General features: G+C 39.4%; 1 protein-coding gene across 6 annotated transcripts in view; it reads left to right on the top strand.

Annotated features, from left to right (window-relative positions):
• The window catches only part of RBMS3 (RNA binding motif single stranded interacting protein 3), a 989,419-nt gene that overhangs the window by 378,975 nt on the left and 586,687 nt on the right, over nucleotides 1–23,757 (top strand). The window lies entirely within an intron of this gene.

Raw genomic sequence — 23,757 nt, 5'->3', positions numbered from 1 at the left:
CTGAAAGATTGTGGTTGATCTGGGAGCACAGTGCACCTTTTTTTGCTGTCTGCTTAGATGAAGGGCACAACTTGGGTCTTAGCCAGCTTCACTAATTATCAGTGAGTTGTTCAGAAATGTTATGTCTGTCACAGATTTGACTTGAAACAGTGTGTATGGCACACAATAATCTTATATTACATGAATGTTCACGCTTTGTGACTGATTGAATTTCCCAGATACATGTTGCTATATAACTTTACTTGTCGGCAGTCACATGTGCCCACCAACTTTGTTTCTACCTTTTCTTCATTGTTTAGATAATTTTTCCATATCACATAACTGTCAGCAGTTATTAAGGAAAGAGGCTTAGGATACAGCAACTAAAATGCTATCTGAGAGTGACTTCCTATAGAAGAAATGGCAGTTGCAAGGTTATACTTAGCCCAATGGCCCAATTAACTTGTCAGTGTGTAAAATACAATATGAAAAAATGGGAATGAAATACTCAGCTAACAGACTCTGTAAGGATCAATAATGGCTTGGAACTATCTCTAATCATTAAACAAGAATATAGCACAATAGGTGTGGATGGAAGTTTACTGAGAAAAGAAATACTTTTCAGAATTGATTAGTGTGTTTGGGGGCCTCTTTTTTCAATGTCTAAATTGAGACAACTCAAAGGGGTATGATTTTCAGAAAGCACTGAGCTTCCATCCTCTGACAATCAGATTCTTTTTAGATTCTCCAGCTTGGTACTCAAAACGGAGGAATCATCAAGTCGAGTCATTTTTTAAAAATCTTAGCCAAAATCCTGTCCCCAAGGAGCTTACAGGTTACATAGGACATAATGTGAAAAGAGTGCGTAAGTGAGAAATAATGTCAGGGGAGATGGAAGGAAGGTTTACTACATGATTAGATTATACAGCTGTTACTTGTTATGGTGATGTGGTGGGTGCCAACCTACATTATGGAAAATCTAGTTGTCCTGTTCATTTCCTGACACATAATCACCAGTATGCTTCAGATGGTGAAGCTATCCACTGCTCTTCAAAAAATATCTTTCACTTTTTTTACAATTCAGCACAATCAAAAGCATCAGCAAATTAACAACAAATTAAAACAGATTTAGCTGTCTGATTGTGATAATGCACCCTTAATCACAGGCATACCACTAAAAACCCAATCCTGCAATTATTATGAACAGTTCAGGAAAAAAAAAAGCAGTTGCGTTTTACATAAGCCAACAAAGCAAGAAAAATTCCTTATTTAGGGAAGCCACGCTAGGGTTTTAAATGTGCAGAGTTGAATCTGTAATCGTTGAAAACCAGTTGTTTTTCAAAAGACACACACTAGGAAGCTGCTTGGGTTATGCACCCATACATATGGAAGTCAAATTAATTTTTTCTTTCTAAAAGATAAGTCTGACACTCCACATCAAACAGGAACTTCATAGAAAAATGAGCATGGATTTTGACAAGGGCTTCTGCCTCATTGATTGTACAAATAAAGTACAGACTGTTTTTCTGCTGTTCCTGCTAGGTAGAGTGAAGGCACCAAAGAAAGACTACCAAAAGATGGGAGCAGATGTATGCAGGAGCTAATTTCTGCATGGCTTTAAAGAGGAGGGCAAGATGCTTGAATCTGATTTTGCAATTTTGTGGCTTGAGCCCACCTCTAATTTCAGTCAGAAAAGATCACGCCATGCTAATCATTCCTAAATGGCTAAACTGACTGTGATGGCATGTCTTAGAATTTTTCAACCAATGTTCAGTTTTCTACTAGTATTTATTATAACTGCTTTCTAGGATGTTATGACTTTGTGAAAAGTAAAGCCTGATCTATATTTATAAATATCACAATCAGTGATTAATGTACTCATGAACTTTAGGCTCTCTGCCATATTGAAGGCATAGTACAGGATATATGATCTGCTTTTGACTAGTGTGAAAATAATGGTATTTCCTCCTTGCATCACATATTATCTACCAGCTGTCTTCTATTTCCTCAAATTAGCTGGGACTGAAGGCTTGCCTTAAACAATAGAGGAGTGTGGGCTTCTGGAAAAGGGTAGTTTGAAGAAATGTTCAGGGACATTGGTGGGTTTCCACCTTCTAGCACTCTGGATTTTCACTTCTCCATTTACTAAAATTGAGACAGAAAACATTGCAGGTTTGTATCTCTTTCTGAAATGACTGCCACCATTTGTGCCATTAAAATTTGCCACTACATATTTTCTGACTATTGCTTGAAACATTCCCTATGCTCCTCTTCACTAAATGCTGTTGTTACAAGCTGGTTTTCATAACCATTCCTGGCAAGTTTTGCAAAACACAAAGGACCATTTTAGGCATTAACATGAAGGTGTCAAATCCACCCTACATTTTGGAAGTTTTTTCCACTGTACCAATATACTTATAATTTCCAGGTTAAAGGCACAAAGCAGCATCCATATTCTGTGTAGCTTCTCTTATCTCCCACTCTGTTGTAAAGGCTGGTGTTTGATGTTATCCATTTAAACAATAAATGTGGCTGCACTCATCTAGGTCTCTCTGAAGCACTGATTTCACTCCTGCTCAGTGAAGCAGTGAGAAGAGAGATGGCAGTTTTAACCTGCCACTGAGAAGAGAACTTTATCCCAGTTTGCTATTGCTGCTGCTTTGCATGTATCAGGTGCTGCTCCAGCAGAGTTTGCTTGTATCTATTTCTCAGAAATTATCTGGACTGTGACTGTACTTTGCCAAAGAAAACACTTTGTAAGAACCTTTTTCATTGATTTCCACACAGCCTAGTAATAATTTTGTCCTTTACTATAATCATAGGAAATTTAGTGTAAAATGAAAGAGGCTTTGAAGCATATTTATAAAAGGGATTAATTTCAGTAGTGTATCAAAAATATTTGAATAAAAACAGAAGGTGAGGTTTTTAAAGTTATTTAGGTTCCTAAAGGTATAAATATTCAAAATCCCACTAGGCACTTACCTGCACCTTTATGTAGTTTTCTGAATTTGGCGCTCTCTCTCTCTCTCTCTCTCTCTCTCTATATCTATATCTATATATAATATATACGGCATGATACTGTAATTGTTTTTTGTGATACCAATAATGCATTTATAATATGCATTATGAGTGTCACATAAAAGAACATAATTACAGTATCATGCCTTATTCTTTTTGTAGATTTGTGTAATTTTGTTTTTAACTGAAATGAAAATCTTCCAAATCAGATTAACTAAAATTTATATTGATTACTCTAAACTATGTTCATATAATTAACATCTGAATCTATATCCAACCTTTATGTGGTGTAACTAAGACTCAAGACTTAACCACCTAAATCAGAAGTATTGTTTGAGGTAGTGTTAAATGTTCTAATATGTGCCTCAGAAACAAAATCAGAACTGACCTCTCTAAATTTGGTGGTTTCCTTTCTCTGACTTCTTGTGAGAAACTTACTCACGCCAAGAACTTTAAACCAGTCCTTCATTGTTGGTCTCTATATCCTTGCCAGGTGCAGAGAATGTAGATAACTTTCTCTTTGTAATAGAAGGAACTTGATCATCTCAGCTTAGTTAAATTGTCAGAATAAAGGCATCTGACAAATCACTGCAAAAATTGAGCTCTGTGTTTCTGAAGTTTAGTTTAAACAGGAGTGTCCCTCTTTGATGTCATACTGTGAATGAAAGGGAGCATCAGGAAGACAATATACCCCATAGTTTCATTCCCAAGGGAATATGTATTTCCATAAAATGAAAATAAATGAGCTGGTAGTATGATAGTTTAATACTGTGATATTATGTAAAACAGATTTTTGTGTTAAGGGTTTAAACTCTGTAGGCCCATTAAGCAAGTGGAAAAGTTTAGAAGGGATGCAGTTAAAAGAAAATGACTGCACCTTTAAATGAAACTGATTTGAGTATAAATCTCAGAGGGAATACAGTACAAAATAGTGAATGAAATATTTATACATTCTGCCAAAGCACGGTTTATGTACTAGCAAGAGTAGCCCTGTTGAGATAGGTCTTCCCCTTTGTTCTGAATCTATTTTTCCAGTTGCTCTGACACAGCTGTTGGTTGCACAATCATTCTGAAGTTGATTAGATTAGAGAAACATAGGCCTGCTTGCTCAGCACGAATGACAAACGAAGTTTGTATTCATTCTAAGCATGTAGTCTGAATATACAAGATTGTGTATGTGCATATCTTTAAGACATAGATTAATTCCTTAAAATTTAGTGATGTTAGATCAGAATGCTTGCATTCTATAGGGCACGCTACTGTGCAGTATTATACTTAGTTCATGGGCAATCTTGCTTGAGGTTATGGGGCAAAATAATCAGCTAGTGCAAATCATAATTCTATTGACTTAGCTAAGGTCCATGCCTATCTGATTTATGTGACAATACTTTCAATTGCATTAACTGAGAAACAAACTAAACTAAATGATAAAAGCTGTGAGAGCTTGTGGAAGCAGATTTTCAAAGGCAGAGCATGGAATTAGGTACTAAACTCTGAAAGTCAACTGGATTTTGTGCTTTGAGATCCTGCCCTTTAGACTTTCAGGTGGTATCTATACAGGAATAAAGTCTCTTAAATGGTTTTTATTTCAATCAATTGAAAAACACTATGTCTTTCCAAAGATATTTTTCGTCTTTTTTTAGAATGGACAAAGTACCGGTAGAAATTGGCAAACTTACAACTTAGAAGAAGGGTTTCCATATTGTCTCAGAATGCACTGTGTCTTACTAGACAAATTGAATTTGGAATACTAGTATTGATCAATTCCCTTTTCACAGTTGCATGGCATCCTCTAGCAATTACATTGTTTACATGGCAAAGTAATATTAGGAAAGTCTTTATGAGATTTTAGCTGATTTTAATGTAATTTATCAGCTAGAGACAAGGAGGGAGAGCTGCATCGCCTCTCCATGGCCCATTAACTAGTGCTGTTTGGGACATCAGCAGTGCATGAATCTAGTTGAGAGCCTGCAGCACTGGATGCTGAAATCCTCACTTTCAGTACAGCGGCAATGCAAAGTTTCCCCACTTCAACGAGCTAAAATGTCAGCCTTATTGCAGAGGGACCACAGAGGCTCATCTCTCTTGAGCTGCCCTCCATGCTGATTGTACCATGTGCAGGTGTCACAACTGGCAATAGCTCTGCTGACAACAGTGCACCATGAACTTGACTGAGATTTTTAATGCCACTGAAAACTTTTTGATGGCAGTCACATCCATGGGTTGGCGTGGTGACACAAAAGCAGAATGATTGTTTCATGTTTGCTTCTTTGAGTTATAGTTCTCGGAGACATTTTAAAGACTTTTTTTGTCTTATCAAGTGTAATATGTTCATCCAACTTTGCTATAGTTGATTGAGGCAGATATTCCTATATATTAATTGCACTGCTTAAACAGTAGCATTTAGTACTTAACTTTGTATGGAATGAGGCCTATGGGTCACTCTTTGTTTTACTTATCACTTTCCTATTCAGAGTTGTAAGGCATTTTGAACAATCCCTCCCTAAAGAGAGAGAACAGGCATTCATTTTCCTATAACACTTTACAAGGAGAAGAGAATATGATACATGATGCTATGAACAGCTGTTCATAAGGCTGTTTGTCCTTGTTATTCCTTCAGTATCAAACTAACTAGAGAGGATATCACGGAAGATAGTATACACTGAAAATCTTAGGTATCTGTAGGTCTCTTTGGGAATGTGAACCAAAGATTCATTGAAAAATTGCCTTTAATTTGTAATATCAGATTAACAGCATTTATCTGATATTAACAGTTCTAATTATTATTCAGTGAGCTGCTGAGATTAATTAATCTTTGTTTTGCTTCATTGATGAGAAATTGATGTACAAAGGGGGAGAGAGAAAACATCCATGTAGAAAAATAATCTGTTCATATTTCAGTATTGGAAATACAGTACACTTTCCTTCTTCAAAGTGTTAGAAGTAATCCTTTTGGCATTTCCATGAGGCTGATGGGTAAATAGTACTACTTCCATTTTAGAAAAGGGAAAACTAGAACAGAGGATCAGCAACTTGCTCTAGGCCACATGAGATTCAAGGTTGGGCCTGGTATTAGAACGAAAGATTTCCTTGCTCTAAATCTTGTGTTTACACAACTGCATCATGCTCCTCTATCTTACTCTGAGTATTTCCTGGCTTGAAGCAGGTGAAATAGGTATAAGCAAGATGGAAAACTTTGTACAAAACAGCACTGAGATTCTATTAAGGTCTTAGCTATTACATGAAGCTATTTGAAGATCATTTGATATTGGCCAAATTGATCTAGTATTCATGTTTCATAGTTTGGAACAATTGCCCACTGTTAGAAAATTCTCTCTCTCAGAGATTTTAAATCAAAATGTGATAAGAGACTTAACTTGGACATCAATTTTGCCTGTGTTGCATTGAGAAGTGCCTTTGGACATTTGTCTTTGCTACCACCTAAACATGTTGTAGTGTCATTTTTGTTTATTTCTTATGAAAACTTTTCCTTTACTTTTATGTCTGTGATGCCTTGTCAGAGTGGAACACAGGGAATTTATTGTGTAACACCTGCAAACAATAGAGGGACTTGATTAATTTCCCACTCACGGTGCTGAGAATGTTCCCTTTTGTTGTCATTTTCTCAGGGTTATTACTCATTACCCTTATTCATTCTGCTTTGGTAGAGGTAAATAGTTTTTAATTCCCCCGCCCAAACACTTTTAAAAGTTCCTTTGAACAGCCTGTTGTAATTATGCCCCTCATTGAAGGTGCAGTCATTTTACTCTGTTCCCCTGAACAAGATCATTTGAGGCTCATTTTGATTTCCTTTTTTTAAATGTTGTTTCTTAAATGTATTTCATTGAGAAATACAAAGTGCCAGTACAGGGACAATTGGAGACTGTGGTAATGCAATAGTGAAATGTGGCTTGTATGTGTAGTTAAAGGTATGGAAGTGATCATGTACTGTGCTCTTGTCATTACAATAAAAAAAAAAGTGAATGCCAAAAGGGTACAAGCAAGAAACTATCCAAGCCTGCCGTAAAACCTGTTAGGAGTAATTGTTACATACAGTTCACTGCTGAGCTGTCATTGTATCATGAGTTTTAATAACATATGAGCCAATATTTTGTTGCTGTATCAGTAGCATTCCTTTGAAAAGTATCTGACGTTCATGGCATTATGAATGTTGTTCATAACGTTACATTATTACAGCCTCATTTTCTCCACTGCAGCTCCCTTATCGTAGCTTACTTGCCAAAATTAACAACTCTTAGTGTCCGGACGGCTGCTTCACCCCAGGCCTCGCCGTTACTGAGACATCCCAGTGCCCAGGCATTCAGCTAATAGCACAGATGCTTCCAGTGAGGCAAAGAAGGAGGGTACTTACTCTCCACTCCATTTCTCCCCTTTCTTTCCTCTACAAAAAGCTGCTCCTCCTTAAGAATCTTTTGCTAATTGCTGAGGCTGTTAATTCTCCTGGAGCGTAGCCATCAGGGGTAATACCTGAGCTGAATCTTTGTCAGTTCACTGAATCTGCATCTGCTCAAATAACTAATAGAGTAAGGATTCTTCCTAGAAAGGCAATAATTATTTTATATACTTGCCTCTTATTGGTCTAGGTAATTGTATTTTAATGATCAGCTCTTATAGAAACTACAGTTACTGTTTTCTTAGCTTTGTTACATCTAATCTAAACAGCCAGATCTTTCCTATGTTTCAGCCACACAGATAGCTTTTGCTTGTGTCCTTAATTTTCCCATCTTATCTGTTCCCTTGTGTGCTGAGTAGCCTGAACTGATGCTCTTTAGTGGTTTAGCAGTCTTAAACTCTTGAATAGTGTTATGTTGTGCTATGATGTTGATACTTTGTTTTTAAGTAATAACACTGTGCAAAGGAGTTTACAATGGTTTAGGAGAGAAACAATTTGACTAATGAGTAACAAAGAGCTCACAAAGGTGTTAAGAAATTACTGCTGATTATGTAGGACTTAATGCTTACCAAGAACCACCACTAACAGGAACTTCAGATATGGCTTTATATTCTGTAAATTTGTTGCTTTATCAGTGAGCATATTCTTAACGGGGCAAGTTTTGAACCAGAGTTGTACCTGTAAAAATACCTGTACAGAATGGCACATACAAACTCATTTAACCAGGTAGCTGGAGTTTCAGATAAGCCAATTTCAGTTCCTATATGTATTTCTCTTATTTCACATAGTTCGGGGATCAGATAATCAGATTTATTTGTGAACTGGGCAAACACAAAAGATCCTGCTTTGACTTGCAGTTACCAGATATACTGGTGGATTTTACTACTGTTTATTATTATTATTATTATTTATTTGAGCCATAAACTGGGATCCAACTTTGTGTACAAACACATAGTAGATTACTTTACATGTTCCCACAAAGCTTACAGTCTAGATAGATGAGGGTGGTGGAAAGGAAGCATTAGTATCCATTTTGTAAAGATGTTTACCTGAGACATGGGGCTTTAAGTGGTTTGCACATGGTGTCACAACAGAGCTAGAAACTGAACTCAGATCTAATGTGACCCAGTTCAGTGCATTAACCACAGGATCACCCTTCCATGTAGGGTTTACTTGCAAACTGCATAGCTACATACCCCGTGCTTGTTTAGGCATGGAATTACCAGATGTGCACATGAGTTCTATTTGATATCTACAGGGAGGTCTGTCTGAGTGGTTGTAAAGATTGCATCTACAGTTTGGTGTGTATTTCAGGGTTTGAATTTTGTTGCATATTTTAGATGTCACCTCCTATGTGAATCTCTCTACTTTATAGATCCTGACTCCACATAATTAGAACTGTGTTAAAAACAAATTGAAGTACTGAGTAAATAAAGTAAGTTCTCCTTTATTATGACAGTCAGCAAATGCTGAATTTAAATTAAAATATGTAGGATTGCTTTCCCAGATTCCATACAAGCAGAGGCAGATCCAAATTAATCTTATGCCATCATCTGAGACAGACATCTTCCCATCCCTAAAGGAACATTAAATCTATCCCTCCTGGAATTTAGGAAACAGCACCTTAAAAATTATGTCAAGCAATTAAATTTGTAGGATGTTTATGGTGCTCATTACTACATACATTAGAATTTAGTCTCAGAAGATAGTTATAGCCAGGAAATCACAGGATGTCAACGAGTTAGGAACAGAATGGAGATCTTCTGATATCTAGTCCAATGCCTCACCTATTCAAGTATCCTTCCTCTGTCTAGTTCCACTGTTGTACTTCACAAATGACCACATAACACCTAGCTGTGAATGTGGCCCCAAACTTATAAGCAGCTTTGCACGTGAACTGTGCACTCCTCCGTGTGCCATTCAAATGTTTCACTAAGAGCACTTGTCTGTATTGTCACTCCAAATCTTCTCTTTCACACACCTGTAACTATTTATTATTTATCTGTGCTACCATAGTTCCTGTGAGTTCTTCTCATAGATCAGGCCCCTCTTGTGCCAGACTCTGTACAAACCCGGAATCCAAAGGTAGTCTCTATCCCAAGAAGCCTGCAGTCTAAGTGTGAGGTAAAAGACTACAGATGAACACGAAGAGGACAATGAAACACTCATACAATATTGGTCAGACTGATTAGCAGTGATCTCAGTATACTCACAGCCCTACCCGTTGTCGGCTGTTTTGTGGGTATCGCCACAAAGGAGAGTTTTGAGGAATGATTTGAAGATGGATGTTGAGGTATAGGTAGCATAGGTAAATGCAGATACTAGAGACCTCCTTGAAAATGGTGGCTCGTGGTTCTAATGTAAATATCTTTGAAGTTCGAAGAAATCCATTGTCTGCATCAGTTCACACAATTTGATAAGCTGTGTGAGGATTGTTGTGTAGATACAAACTTCTTGATCTATGGAGTTCATTTCAGATCTTTGTTTCAGAAAGTTATCAGTTCTTTTTCTTTAATTTCAGGACCTGAGTTTTTATTTATTTCAATATTATCTAACGTGTATCACTTGCATGTATTTTAAGCGGGGCTGCTGGAACTGCCTATTAAGGTTGTCCAACATAGGCAAGGAGACTAGGATTGGAATCAATAGCCTGAGGAGTGGAAACTTGGACTAGCGAGGTCCAGTCTAGAGGGCTAGAGATCTCTCATTTGCCCCCTCATTCTCAACCACCTTTTTCTCCTATTGGATCTTCTGTTTTTCATAGTTACACTTGTAGCATGTTTCATTTGCCACGACAAGTGAGGAGACTGGTTCTTATTTAATGTTAGTGTCACTTCCTCACCAAACCCATGATGACTGTTTTGGGATCAGAGAATTGTGAAGTCAATTTTGGTCTTATCTTACACTGGAGTACTGCACAGCTATCTGAGCCGTGGAGCTTAACCAGCCTAAATCGTGACTACTCATTATTACAAATCAATTTTTTTCCAAATGCCAAGAGAACTACATGCAAATAAGCATGCAGATACTATAGTGAAGGTTGCTGTCCTATACACATTCAAATTCCAGGCAAGTAGATAAAGCAGAGGCTTAGAGACCTGCAATGGATTTAGGGTGACCCAGTGTAGCCAGAATGACATGAAATCAGGACAATCCTCCAGAATATCTTTAAATATTAGCGAGACAAGATTGGTGAGGTAATATCTTTTATTGGACCAACTTCATTTGACTTTATTGATTCAATAAAAGATATTATCTTACCTATTATATCTCACTCATAGCTACAACAACACTGCAAACAATATAAGTATTAGTATAGATTGGGACAATAGCTAAGCAGCTGATAAGGACTGACATTTTTAGCTAAAATATTGAATGTCTCTGCATGAAGGCTAAGGCAAATCTTACTATTCTCAGCTCTTTTTAGACATAAATGTACACTGTTAGGAAACTCTCTAATTTGTGCACTGCATAACAATGTATTTTTCCAGGTTGCAAAATGTGCCTATCATCTGTAGATGCATGCATAGCAATTAAGATGATTACAACACAAATAACTGATGTAGTGTCAACTCAGAATGGCTCAAGAAAATGGGTAATGCCATTCCTGTGGCAAAAATCTGCCTGACTGGATAAGTAGAGCCCTGCTTGAATACAAAATTTGTATCTGCATCTGTATCCACAAAAATGAGCCACAGATATCCGCCTCAACATCGGCAGATGCGGTTACTCACGGATATCTGCAGATTTACATGGCTGTATGGATAAACCTTGCAGTAAGCCATGAAGGGTTACTTTGGGCTTTGTTAGACCAATGTGAGAGGTAAATTCCAAAGGGCTTCCATAGACAATGTCTTGCCTGGCAGCCCAGCAGCTGAAATGTGGGATCTGTCAGCAAGAGGACCTCAAACAGTTTCAACTACTATGGGGGCAGGCAAGGGAGGAGAGAGCGAGAGATAACTAAGCCATGCTCCCTTGTCTACTGATAGTCAATCATGCCAATTCTGAAAGCAATCTAAAAGGAACAAGGAGATGTAAAGACCACAGCTGATAACTAGAAATTTCACATACAATTGCGCACAAATAGAGAGCTATAAAAACAACAAGCAGTCCTGTGGCACTTTAGAAACTAACAGATATATTAGATCATAAGCTTTCATGAGTAAACCCACTTCATCAGATGAGTTGGAGTGTAAATTACAGAATCTAGAATATAGATAACAACAAAAGCAGTTATCTGTCAATTGTAGAACCAGTGTTAATGATGCTAATTGAGTCAGGCTGGGTGTGTCCCATTCATAGCTTTGGTATGGAAATGCAAATATCAAGGCAGTGGAAATTACCTTTGTAGTGAGTTAACCAGTTAATATTTTCATTCAAGCCCAAGTAGATAGTGTCGAATTTATAAATGAATTCCAGTTCAGCAGTCTCCTATCCTGTCCCTTCCAACCTGTCTCTGTGGCATTCCTACCTTAACCCAGGCCTATTCTCACTTAGCTAGTCTCCCTTCCTTAGGCTTCTCAACCCAACCGTAATCTCCCTACCCTGAAAGTTCTAGTCTCATTTCTGCAGTCCCAGTCTCACCTAGCTCTTATTCCCAATTTTCTCCCTACCCTTCCTGGTTCCCTCTAAATGCCCAGCCACTTGTTCCCAATCTCCTTGCCCAGCCAGTCCCAATTTCCCCTCATTCTAGCTCCTCTTCCAACATGTTTCTCTCCACCATATTATCTTCCAGTCCCAAACTTTTGCCTATGATTTGTGTTCAATCTCTTTGTGCCCCCCAACCCTATCTCCTTGTTGCTTTCCCTTGCCTAGGCAATGCCAGTTTTCCCCCACATCCAGATTCCTCACAGGATCTGTCTGCCCTTCCCTCCTTCCACTATTTTTCTTGCCCACCAACGTATAACTTCCTCTTTCACATCCCCTCTGATCTCAATCTATCATGATCTACTTCACCCACTCTTCCCTGTCTCCTCCGTTCCCTCCTTGGCTTCCGGTCCTAGTCTCTTTGTCAGTGTCCACACTAGAAATTTAGGTCGAACTTAGGTGCATTAAGTCAATTTTCTAAACAATGAGCCCACACCAACAATCTGGTTCTACTGACTTGAAGGGTTGTTAAACTCAATTTTGGTACTCTTGGTTATCACGATGAGTCATGGTAAATTCAACCATGCATGGTCAACTTTAGAGTAGCACAGATGCAGCACTGTGAAAGTTGATTCTCTAGGCCTCTGGGAGGTGTCCCATAATGCTCCAGTGTGACTGCTCTGGCCAGCAGTTTCAACTCTGCTGCACTCCAGGTGCACAGGAAAAGACTGATTTTTAATCAGGCCACAAGTGGGTTAAGGTAATTGGGTATGATGTGTTGTGGCCCCTGTACCTACACAGCAGAGGGTTCCCTGGAACAGCTTGTTACTGTGTCTGGAGATGAAGGGGGAATCCTCCCGGTAGATCTCCATGAATCCCTTGTAGAGGAACTCTTTCATCCTCCTCACAAGCTTTCTGGAGAGGCCAGCCTTATTGCTTTCTCCATGGTTGGTCACCTTTTCACACCAAGCCGGCAGTACATGGCCTGGCATCATTGCAGCACAAAGCACTGCAGCATAAGGCCCAGGTTTCTGGCCACATTCAGTCAGCATCTACTCCCTATCACTCTCTGCGATTCAGACAAGATTGATATTATGCATGGCAACTTGGATGAGGTGGGGGAATATTAACCAATACCACTGAGGCATTACTCCTCCATTTTCTCATCCTCAGCAAAGCATGGTTTGCAGATCACGTGAGCCTGCCACTTTGCCAGGCCTCCCTATACCCCACAGGCTCCGGCGGGAAGGGAAAGTTACACTAAGTTGACGCATCCCCAGTAGGATGGCAACCACTACATTGAGATCTTGCACCTTCAGCTTAACAAAATCAGGTGCTAAAACAATCAACCTTAATACATTTGATCTAATCTTGTAGTACAGACATGGTCTCAGTCTATTTCTCCTTTCCCGCTCTCCAGGTCAAACTCTTGTCCCCTCTACCTTCACATCAGGTAGCTTCATTCTCTATGCTGCCTGCACCTAGCTAGGTAAGACTGCAGACTAGGAGAGTCTTAGTGAATGGACAGCTAGGAGAAGTGATGGGGCAAGAAGAAAGGGAGAAGGAAACACTGAACATGGGGGAAAAAAAGACTGACATTTTCAAAGGTGCCTAAGAGGGTTAAGAGCCAGATTTCTGGCATAAGTAATAAGAAAAGGAAGGCAGAATAGCTTAATCAGAAAAATAATTTAAGTTACTTAAATTTAAAGAACAACAACTAATATGTATGGAAGTTTTGAGCGGGGAAAACACATGGTGAGAAGATGACTATGACTTGAGAGTGATGGTGGTGAGAGGAAGTGAGTGATGTGTGTGTGTGGGGGGGGGGGAGGCGTGTTAAATAACCATAATTAGCATTTGGCTCTTTCTTGTAAATAAACCTCAAGCCACTATGAATTTTCCTGGTCATTTGACAGACAAGTGGTAGCCTTCACTCCTCTCTATCCCTAACGTGAATATATGTTATGTATCCACCATCATTCTTCATCTGGAAAGCTGACAACTATAGGATTGGGAGGTTAAACATTTATACTCTTTAGTCTGCCTGGGATGGGCTTGATATTATATAATGGACAATGAATTACACTACAGCTGACAAAACACAGATTTCCCAAACCAAACATATTCAATTCAATACATTTTCTTTTGTTATGATGGGCAGTAACCTGGAATGACATTAAGTTTAATTTTGCACAGCAGGTCACATTGGTCATGTGGTAACTGCAAGCCATTTGTTACATAAAATGCCATTACCTATAGAAAAGGTGGACTGAGTTGAGGGAAAAAAGACTCAGTTTATGCCTGCAATGGAGGGGTGAGGAGGGAGAAACTACTTCACTTTACTTCCCCCCACTCCCTTTCATGAATCTCTCCACAAACCAGAAAGACACTTTCTCATTTTGCTGGATAGGAAATAACTTAAGAGATTTTCCCTTTTCTTGACTTTTCCTTGAGAATGTTTAAAAATTATTACACATAATCTTTTGATTCTGTGTTTAATAGACACTGAATTTCTCTTCTAATACAATGAGAAACTTTCCATGCTGATAACATTGCTCTTAAGGCGCAAGTAACTGTTTTCACATGCTTTCCACTTTCCTTCCTGATTGTGTTTAGGCAGGAAAGGAAACACTAGCAATTTTTCATGTCCAAAATTCTGGTTAACTATGCCTTGTATTTTTTCTTTGTTTACAAAATACTTTGTATGATATAAACTGTGAATAAACTACAGGGATTATTTGGCAAGAACTGTGGACAACCTAAAAAGCAGTTCTGTATTTCCTATACTGACACTTTAAATTAAAAGAGATTATTGTTAGTAATGCACAACCAGTTGAAATGGCATTTTTCCCTTAGAAAACTTTTTCTGTTTTTTAAGGAATAATCTCATGTTAAAAACATTTTGCAAACATTTTTATTTAACATTTTGAATATAGATATTTTTGGTTAGCTATTTATTTTTGCCTTCTTTTTCTACTCTTCCTTCTTCCTTCCTTTTTTCTACTTTGATATTAAAAAAACTGGGAAAGAAAGCTAGGGAAAAGGGGGGGGGGGGAGAACGACATAAATCAAGGAACCAAAAATTAAATCATTTTTGTGGGGTTTTTTTGTCACTTTTTAAAAGCAAAAATAAAAACACAAACATTGTAATTAAAGTGTCATTTTCAAAACAGTCATTTTTAACTACCTCTGGACCAAAATAGAATATGAAAGTAGAGTACTGTATTTTTAAAATCTGATTCAGGAAGTAAATTTGGAAAGTTGTATTACAACTTTTTTCCCCAGCCAGAATCGTAAGAACAAATCATTTGGTAAGCAGACAATGTCATATTGGATGTAAGGGGGGCAGAGAGAGGAGAGGTGCCTCTCATAATGAGTAGTGTTAGTGGCCAATGAAGAAGTGGGAACAACTTGAAAATACCATATTTCATGGTAGTGAAACTTATCCTGAACTGACCTTCCAAACCTTCATCCTTATTTTTTCCCCAAATCATGAGTAACAAATTGTGCTACAGTAGTGCTTACATGCCTTAGCAAAACTGAAAGAGAGACCCCATTGTGCCAGACAAAATGTGCAAACATATAATAAAAGATTCTGCCCTGAAGAGCTTCCAGTTTAAATAGACAAGACAGACAAAGAATGGGAAAAGAAAAATAGAGGTATTGTGGGGAAAAGGCTTCTTCAAGTAGGTAGAGGTGGTAACAGAACACAGGGTTCCTGATACCTGGGTCTTGCTTATGGGAAATTTACTGGCATAATTGTTCCAGAAAGTCCACAACTGGGAGTTATTCTGGTAAAACTGTAGAGGCATAATGAAATAGTATAATTATGCTAGTAAAATTCCCTATGTACACAATTCCCTAGTCCTGGATCTCAGCCACTAAACCATACTGCATGAAAAGCTGATTTCCAATGCAGTATTGTTGAAAATTAAACAAAGCCAGGTTGAGTAAAGGAAAAGCAAAATAAAATCTTGCTTTGTCTGGGGGAAAAGATGGCTCCTTTTAACTGAATCTGGAGGTCTGTCTATTATGCTAACCTCAGTTATGGCCCTGGCCCTGGCGGGCCATTTTCACTGAATTCCCTTTTCTAAGGCTTTTAGTTCCTGCTTATCCTTACACAATGTCTTTATCTAATGTGTGAACATGTAGGTATACTCTAGAAAGCCTCCATGTTCACTGCTACTCTCCCAGTGACAATTGCCTGCATTTTTAAGTGTTTATAGATCTCAGTAAACAGGCAGCATATTTATGTCCCCCCACTACCTTCAGCAATAAACTTCCTTAGGAAAAAAACTCTCTCATTTCCTGATTACAAACTGGTTTTAAGTAAACAGGGAAAATGAAGAAAAGGCACTTATAAGCAGGGCTTTGAATGGAAGAGGTGGGATTTAGAGAATTCTCTCCTTATAAAATAGTGCCGTTGGGTCCAACTGTATTAGTCAAACCCACTACAACTTACAATAGTGATGCTGCATTGTTTGGATTTATGACGGTAGAAAAATGGTTTAGTCACTGGAACAGATGCAATATTTGCTCATCTGTCATAATTTGGTGTTGCTACAAGAAATAGCCTAATCAGTTAGGGCACATCTACACTGTAGGGCTAAAGCCAAAATAAGAGACACAACTTGAGCTACATCAATTGCATAGCTTATGTCGAAATAGCTTATTTTGGTTTTTGGTGCTGTCTGCACAGCAGGAAGCCCAAGTTAGAGCACTCTTCCTCTGACTTCCTTCATTAGAGGAGTTGGTGTAAAGTCCTCCAGCTTGACGTTATTTTGACATTGTCGAAATAACTACTTGCAGTGTAGACGTGGACTATGGTATTTCAGAATAACGTGAGTTATTCCATAATAACTCTGCTGTGTAGACATAGCCTTAGAAACTGTAATATATTCTTGAAGTTTTGGAATGGCAATGAGTAATGTAATTAAGGGTACTATAGTATCGCTTTATCCTTTCTCACATAGTCGTTTTCATCAGGCCACTCTCCTCATGAGACTTGGTTGAAAGGATCATCTACAATTCAGTCCACCATGATTTAGCCTTTGAGGAGCATTGACTGTTTCCTACAGAAAACGCTATCCAGTCTACCACCCTTACTGACTGGAAACTCACATTGTAATACCACCTAACACTCAGGTTGCAAAGCACTTTGAGATTCTTAAAATGAAAAGAGATATGGATAGAAGATAAAGGCAGTATTCTTATGTTTGTTACTGTGTTGGTAAGATCCTGGGGAAAAGAAAGTTTGTCTATAACTGTATTCTTCAATACAAGGTTCTTTTTGGGCTAACTACAGTTTGTTTATTATACAGTTTTGTTTATCAGACTAAAGAGTGAATCCATTAGAAAATATTAGCAACAAGTAGGTATCAGTGAAGCCGATTTCTCGAGTGAATTCCTGGTGCTATTTGAAATCAATGTGTTATGTGAATCAATTAGAAGATTCCTTGACTTTCCTCCTGCCATTCTCTGCTGTTCTTCAGAGGTGGAAAAACAGCACAGCCAATGGAAATCTTTGAGCTTTATTGATTTTAATTACTAAAGTATTAGTAGCTAGACTTACAGGCCAATTGTATGGGACAGTATTCCAGTACTGCTAATCCCACAGGCTCCAATGTCAGAAGCTAGACCCAGTGTTGTATACCATGTGGTTGTCACTGACTTGGTCCCAGGATATTAGAGACACAAGATAGGTGAGGTAATATCTGTTATAGGACCAAATTCTGTTGGTGAGAGAGATGAGTCTTCCAGCCACGTGGAGCTCATTCAGGTCTGGAAAGGTTCACCAAGCATCACAGCTAAATGCAAAGTGGTATCGTGGGCAGGGGAAATGTGAGTAGAATGTGGTATTGTGGGAAAACCTCTTCAGACCCCTTTAGAAGTTTTTCTCTCTCATGCTTTTCCTGACCTGGGGGGAGCACATGTTCAAGAAGGGTTCTCCTCTCTCTTTCCCAGGCCTGTTGTTCCTGTGTTAGGGAAGGAGCAGGAGGTTAAAGGGAAGGAGGGAGGACAAAAGCCCTGAAGTCCCTCATCTTCCCTCATTTCTTGTGGAAATGGTGTTTTGGGGCTCCCTCGCCGCCGCCGTCTCCTCCTCTATCTAGAACCCTTCTGGGCTTCTGAGGGGGGAGGCAGGAAGAATTCTGCCTGCCTCCTGTAGAAGCTCCGATAGTCTTTTCTTCCCCAGGAAATGGGGAAGGCAGCCAGTCAGAAGGGGATTTCCCATGGGCAGTGCCAAAGTCACATGCCTGCTGGAGCTTTGTACCATGCTGATACCAGGCAGGGACTAAAATCCCATTATTCAAGATAAATTTGTGAAGGTTGGCTAGCCCAGCATCTCTCACAGCCATTTTTATTCTATGTCCCATTTATGAGGCCAGGTCCAAACTCCAGGCAGGAGTGCTTTAGTGGTGGAAATAGCCACAAGGATCTCATCATTGACGTTTCCACCGCTGCACTCTCTCAAACCTTTTTTGAGAGGGGTGGCATTTTCCCTCTGACTGAAAATATTGAACAGTTCTTTCCCATCCTGCACTGAGCCTCAGGGATCACTGTGAAGGCCATGTCCTTCTACAGGTGCACTGGCCCCCAGAACCAACCTCTCTGCTCACTTCCTTGGCAGCATAGCAATGGGACAAGCAATAGAAGCTTATGGAAAAGCTCTTGTAGGCTAAGGATGATGAGTTTACCTCTTCTCCTGTATGTGGATCCTGGATCCATGGGGTACTCTTCAAGTAGCCTAAAGGAAGCGTGTGAGGGGTGGGGGAAAGATAGTGTCACTTTGGCAACTGAACACACCTTGTAGACCTGAGGGGGAAGATCTGCGAATGGAAGGTCACCTACTTCTAAGAGCAGATCTCCAGGAGGCTATTTGAATCTGTTTTTTCTGCTTCTTTTAATTATAAGTCTTCTATTCTATGATGGCTAGCATCTGTGCGTATTGCTGTTAGAATTTCAGTCAGTGACATTGAAGCAAATTAGCTTGATAAATGAACTATTAAATAGGAAGATTCTGCATTCATAGGCATAGTTTTAAGGTTTCTGGACTGCATAAGTTGACAGATCTAGAAATAAAATCAGTATTCTTCTTGTAACCCATTGTAAACAAGCTGTCAAGCATCACTACAGTCTCCTTTGAAAATAGCTTTGATGAGTAAATAGAGAAGAATAAAAGCAGAGAGACAGTGTCAAAAATGAATGGCCCAAGATAATTGTTGTTGGTTTTTTTCTTTACCTATTATATTTCTTTAGTTGTTGGCAGCTGTCTTTCTGCTGCTAAACAAGAACATTTTTCTCTAGTTCCTGCTTAGACAGTTTTGACATTGTTTTGATGCAAGTTAATGCTCCCAGAATATACATTTCTGCTTTTAAGGAGCAGGGGGTTAGAATGCATTTGAATACCTCCTTGATTCAGGTAGGTAGGAATCAACAAGACTTTTGTGTTAAAAGCTAAAAATTGGAGTTTCTTGTACACAAGTCTTTATTATTTTTTTTGAGAAAGCAAGTGTGTCGAACTGCATCTTAGCAAATAAGAAAGCTACTGAATTATTTTCTCCTGCTGGGAGCATCCTTTTCCACCTTTCTTTTTTCTTCACCTACCAGATTATAAATTTTAAATTTTCCCATTCATAAAGTGAAAAACCAAATTAATTCCTCTACACTTCCCTCCCAACAGAAGCATTTTCTTTTTTTGTGCCAAGTAGCTTTTACCTGTTTCAAGCTTTTCGGACATGGCTTTAGCTGAGTTAATATCAGGCAGCTGTCTCAGAATTTATTTAGCTGTCAGGTTTACAGATGGCTTGTTCCAAAGTGTTGTTTTATTTCTAAATTTCCTCTTACAGGTATGTTTGTTCCTCTGTATGTCTTGTGAAATCCCCCCACGTTTGTGTGATGTGTATGGTAATTCCTTTTCAGGTGCACTGGAACTTGGCTTGCTTACTAGCTTCCCATGACTGGCTCCATTATTGAGTTGATAATGAGCATCCAGTAGGAGAGAAGAAAGTTGTGAAGTTAGCCAGCTGTTCCTTATTGGGATTGAACAGCTTGTTTTTTCTTTTGTGTAGCATTTATACTTAACACTTGGTAGGCAAACTACTATTCCAGGGTTCAAGTGGATTCAGCTATTCAAATGCATTGGCCAGAAAATGAAGGGGATTCTGTGTAAACGGTGCGCTCCCAGTCTCAGATGATCTTTTTGATGTCTATATTTTGCAAATGGAAATTTTCCATTTTCCATCACCAGCATTCTTTGAGGCAGTGTTATCTGAAGCGACTTTTTGACTGGCTGTTTGCATTTTTCATTTCCATGCTGTATTTCCTCTTTTCTCTCTCAACCCCACACTTTCATATCCAATTCCCATTTTGATTCCCCTCTCTTCTGTATCGCACCATTAAGAGCTAGCCCTGAAAAGTGCTGAATGCCGCCAGTGGCTTTATTGAGAGTTAAAAGTACCCAGCGCTTTGCAGGGTCCAGGCATTAAGTGAAGTCTCCTTCATCTGTGTAAAGCTTGAATGTTTCAGCTCTTTTCACAGATGATACAGAGAGGAAAGAGAGCTGAAATTCACCTCCTCAAACCAGTTGACATGGCTCTTGTGCAGCATCACCGGCAGCTGCTGTTCCAGCTGGAATAATAGCAACATCAGGTTGCCCTAGTTGATCAGGTTGTTTGGACCATGGGGGTTGTGTAAATGTGAATGCCTGTCACACCTTCTTCCCGCTCCCCACCCTTTAGTGTGAGCCTGAGGTAAGAACCCATACCGCAGCATATAGTTAGGATGCGGGTACCCCTCTGTGGCTACTCTGCTCACAGCCCTCTGTAAGGTTTAAGTGGAAAACATAGCACTAATCTTCTGCCCTAGAGGAGAAATGGGGAGCAGTGTAATATGACAAGCTGGGAAAGAATGCAGAGTCAAAGATGAGGTCCAGGTTCTGGACCTCACTGTCTGGCATGATAATGGTGGTGCTATCTCTTGTAATCAAGACAATAGCTTTCAAAATCAAGAGATCCCTGGGAGGAGTTGGGGAGGAAGATTCGGGGTTTGTCTCCACTCCAATTAAAAACTTGCAACTGGCCTGTGCCAGCTGACTCAGGCTTACAGAGCTCAGGCTAAAGGTAGTGTTGGCAGGAGCCCAATTGAAAGGGGAACCTGACAGTGTCCAGTCAGATCTAGTAGCTGGACACCCAAAGTCAGGTTCCAGCTGGTGGGGAGGCACTAGCCCATCAACCACTCCATACCCTACTCAGCCGAGACTGCTTCTCACCTGCATCAAGCAGCTGAAGCTTCCAGCCCTGACTCTGCAGACAAGTTCATCCTGACTGGAGGAGGGGAGAAAGAAGAGGAGGAGAAAAGCAGCAAGTGATGGGGGAGGAGGAGAAGAAGAACAAGAACAAATGCAGAGCCTTTGGGTGGTAGACGCTGGGCACGGGGGTAGGGCTTTAGGGAAGAGAGGGGAAAAGTAGCAAGTGTCGGGGGAGGAAGGAAGAAGCAGCAAATAGGGGGTTGGTGCCTCAGACAGAAGAGACAAGGTAAGGTGGGTCCTGGCACTCCTACTGGAGTGTCCAGTTCTAAACAATTACAAATTTGGCAACCCTCGCTAAGGAGCTGTTTAATTGCAGTGTGGATACTTGGCTTGAAGCCTGGGTTCCAGAACCCAGTGAGGTGCGAGGGACCCAGCGCTCAAGCTGTAGCCTAAGCCCAAACATGTATACCACAATTAAATAGCCTGTTAGCCCAAGCCCTGCCTGAGTTAGCTGTCTAATGGCAGCGTAGACACACCCCAGGAACTCTGTTTTAGCCATGGTGAGTTTGAGCTGCCGGCCAGGCGTCCATGTCAGAAAAAGTGGCCAAGATATTAAAAATGAGGCTAATAATAGCTGTTTCACACTAGGTTTATGGCTATCACATTTGAAGAAACTATTCTGAACCTACTTTGCTATTTTAGCTGAACCCTAACACTTGCAACTGAAAGTTCTTACCAGTGGGAAAATAAGAGAACATACACCTAAAAGTCAGTGGTTACTCAATAGAGCTGAGCTTTCATCCAAAATAAATCTGCACTGTGTTAATTTGTGTGGAAAGTACCAATGGTAGAAACACTTGCCATTTAGCAGAAACAAGTAATTTACTAGTAATGGTTTCTTTAGTTTGTACAGATTAGAATCCTTAACATTACAGATATTAGAGGCAGAAAGGATCTGCTTGTTATACTGTCCATCACTTAGCCACTGTATGTTTGTTTCTTATTTTTTCCTATCTATTTTTTTCCATGGCTTTGTTCAATCTAGTCTTCAATGTTTTTGATAGGGCTTCCTTCACTTCCTTTTTAAGGAATCATTTCAAATGTTGTGGCCTGTGTGTAGGAAATACTAGATGATCAAAATAACTTATCTCTGGCCTTAAAGCAAAAAGAAGTTGGATGAATGTTGGACAGTCTGTTACGTTTAAACTCCTCTCTCAAGGTGTTTTCTTTTTTTATATTTAGTCTTAATCTTTCATATATATGGTTTCACCCCAGTTATTCCTGAACACACAGGGCTTTCTTCCCCTTACCTGTATTTCCAAAGTCAGATTCACTGTAGTGGCATGGCTATCAAACTTTAGAAACATTGTTGGACCTGCTTTGTGTTACAGATGGAAGCCCTTAGCCACTCCGCCATTTCCATGTGTGTAAAATGGAGATAACAATCACCTAACCACATCTCACAAGAATGCTGAGAGAATGAAGAGTTAATGTTTGTACAGTGCTTTGAAGATATCAGGACAGATTTTGCAATTGGCTCCTACAATTGGGGATGGATTTTTGAAAGAACTCCACACATAGCAGCTTTCACTGCATGACACAGCGTGCTGTTAAGTACTAAAATCTAAAAAAAAACCACACACACACACACTCACACACAAAATCTGAGGAAGTGAAACCAGGCACTCTGTGATTGCAGTGATTCATATATGTGTATCCCACTTTTGCTCTGCCTCTCTGCTCTGACCTCTTTTGCTGGCAGGCTGTGGGGATATATATGAAATCCTTGCTAAACTTCATGCCATGCTTGCTTACAAGAACAGCCATCTGACAAAGCAGAGTAGAACGTGGTGTGTGCGTGCTGTGTCACGTGTAAGTGTGTGCCCACAAACCAAAACACAGCTGGCAGGTCTAATTTTAGCCCTTACCAGCCTTGAGAAGTGTCCCATTAAAGACATATTTTTTCCTCTAAAAACAATTTGGGTGATAATATGGCTGCTGACAATCCTGCTGAAATAGTTCGCATCATTTACATAAAAATGAAAGAAACCACCAGCCGGTAATATTTTTTGAAATCTACAAATAGCAAGGCAACTAAAGAAAGCTCCATTAATTTAATGATGTCACAGGAAAAAAATAAACCTGGGACTATGTAAACAAAAGACAAATGTATGTACTTATTCAGTGCCCAGAAATATATATGGATAGATGTAAAACGGGACCCTTCAGAAATATTTAAAACTTTTCCTTAAGTTGGTTTGAATCAGCTTAACTCCATCTCTTAACTCAGACTTTTAGGGAGCAATGGGAATGTCCCTGGTGTGAGTGTGTGTCTGTGCACTTCTGATGTTGCCAGGGATGGTGTGATGGATTATCTGTGGCTCTTGAAGGGTATTTTTAAAATTATACCAAAGTCATGGCAAGCTCAGGAGTGGTGGTTCCCTCCCCCACTTTGTTATAAATCCAAATAGAGAAATAACTGAAACACCTCTTAATATACTGGGTCAGTCAC

This window comes from Pelodiscus sinensis, chromosome 2 (assembly GCF_052426305.1).
Source record: "Pelodiscus sinensis isolate ZL-2025 chromosome 2, ASM5242630v1, whole genome shotgun sequence".
In the NCBI taxonomy this organism is placed as follows: domain Eukaryota; kingdom Metazoa; phylum Chordata; order Testudines; family Trionychidae; genus Pelodiscus; species Pelodiscus sinensis.
This window is presented reverse-complemented; position numbering and strand designations above follow the sequence as displayed.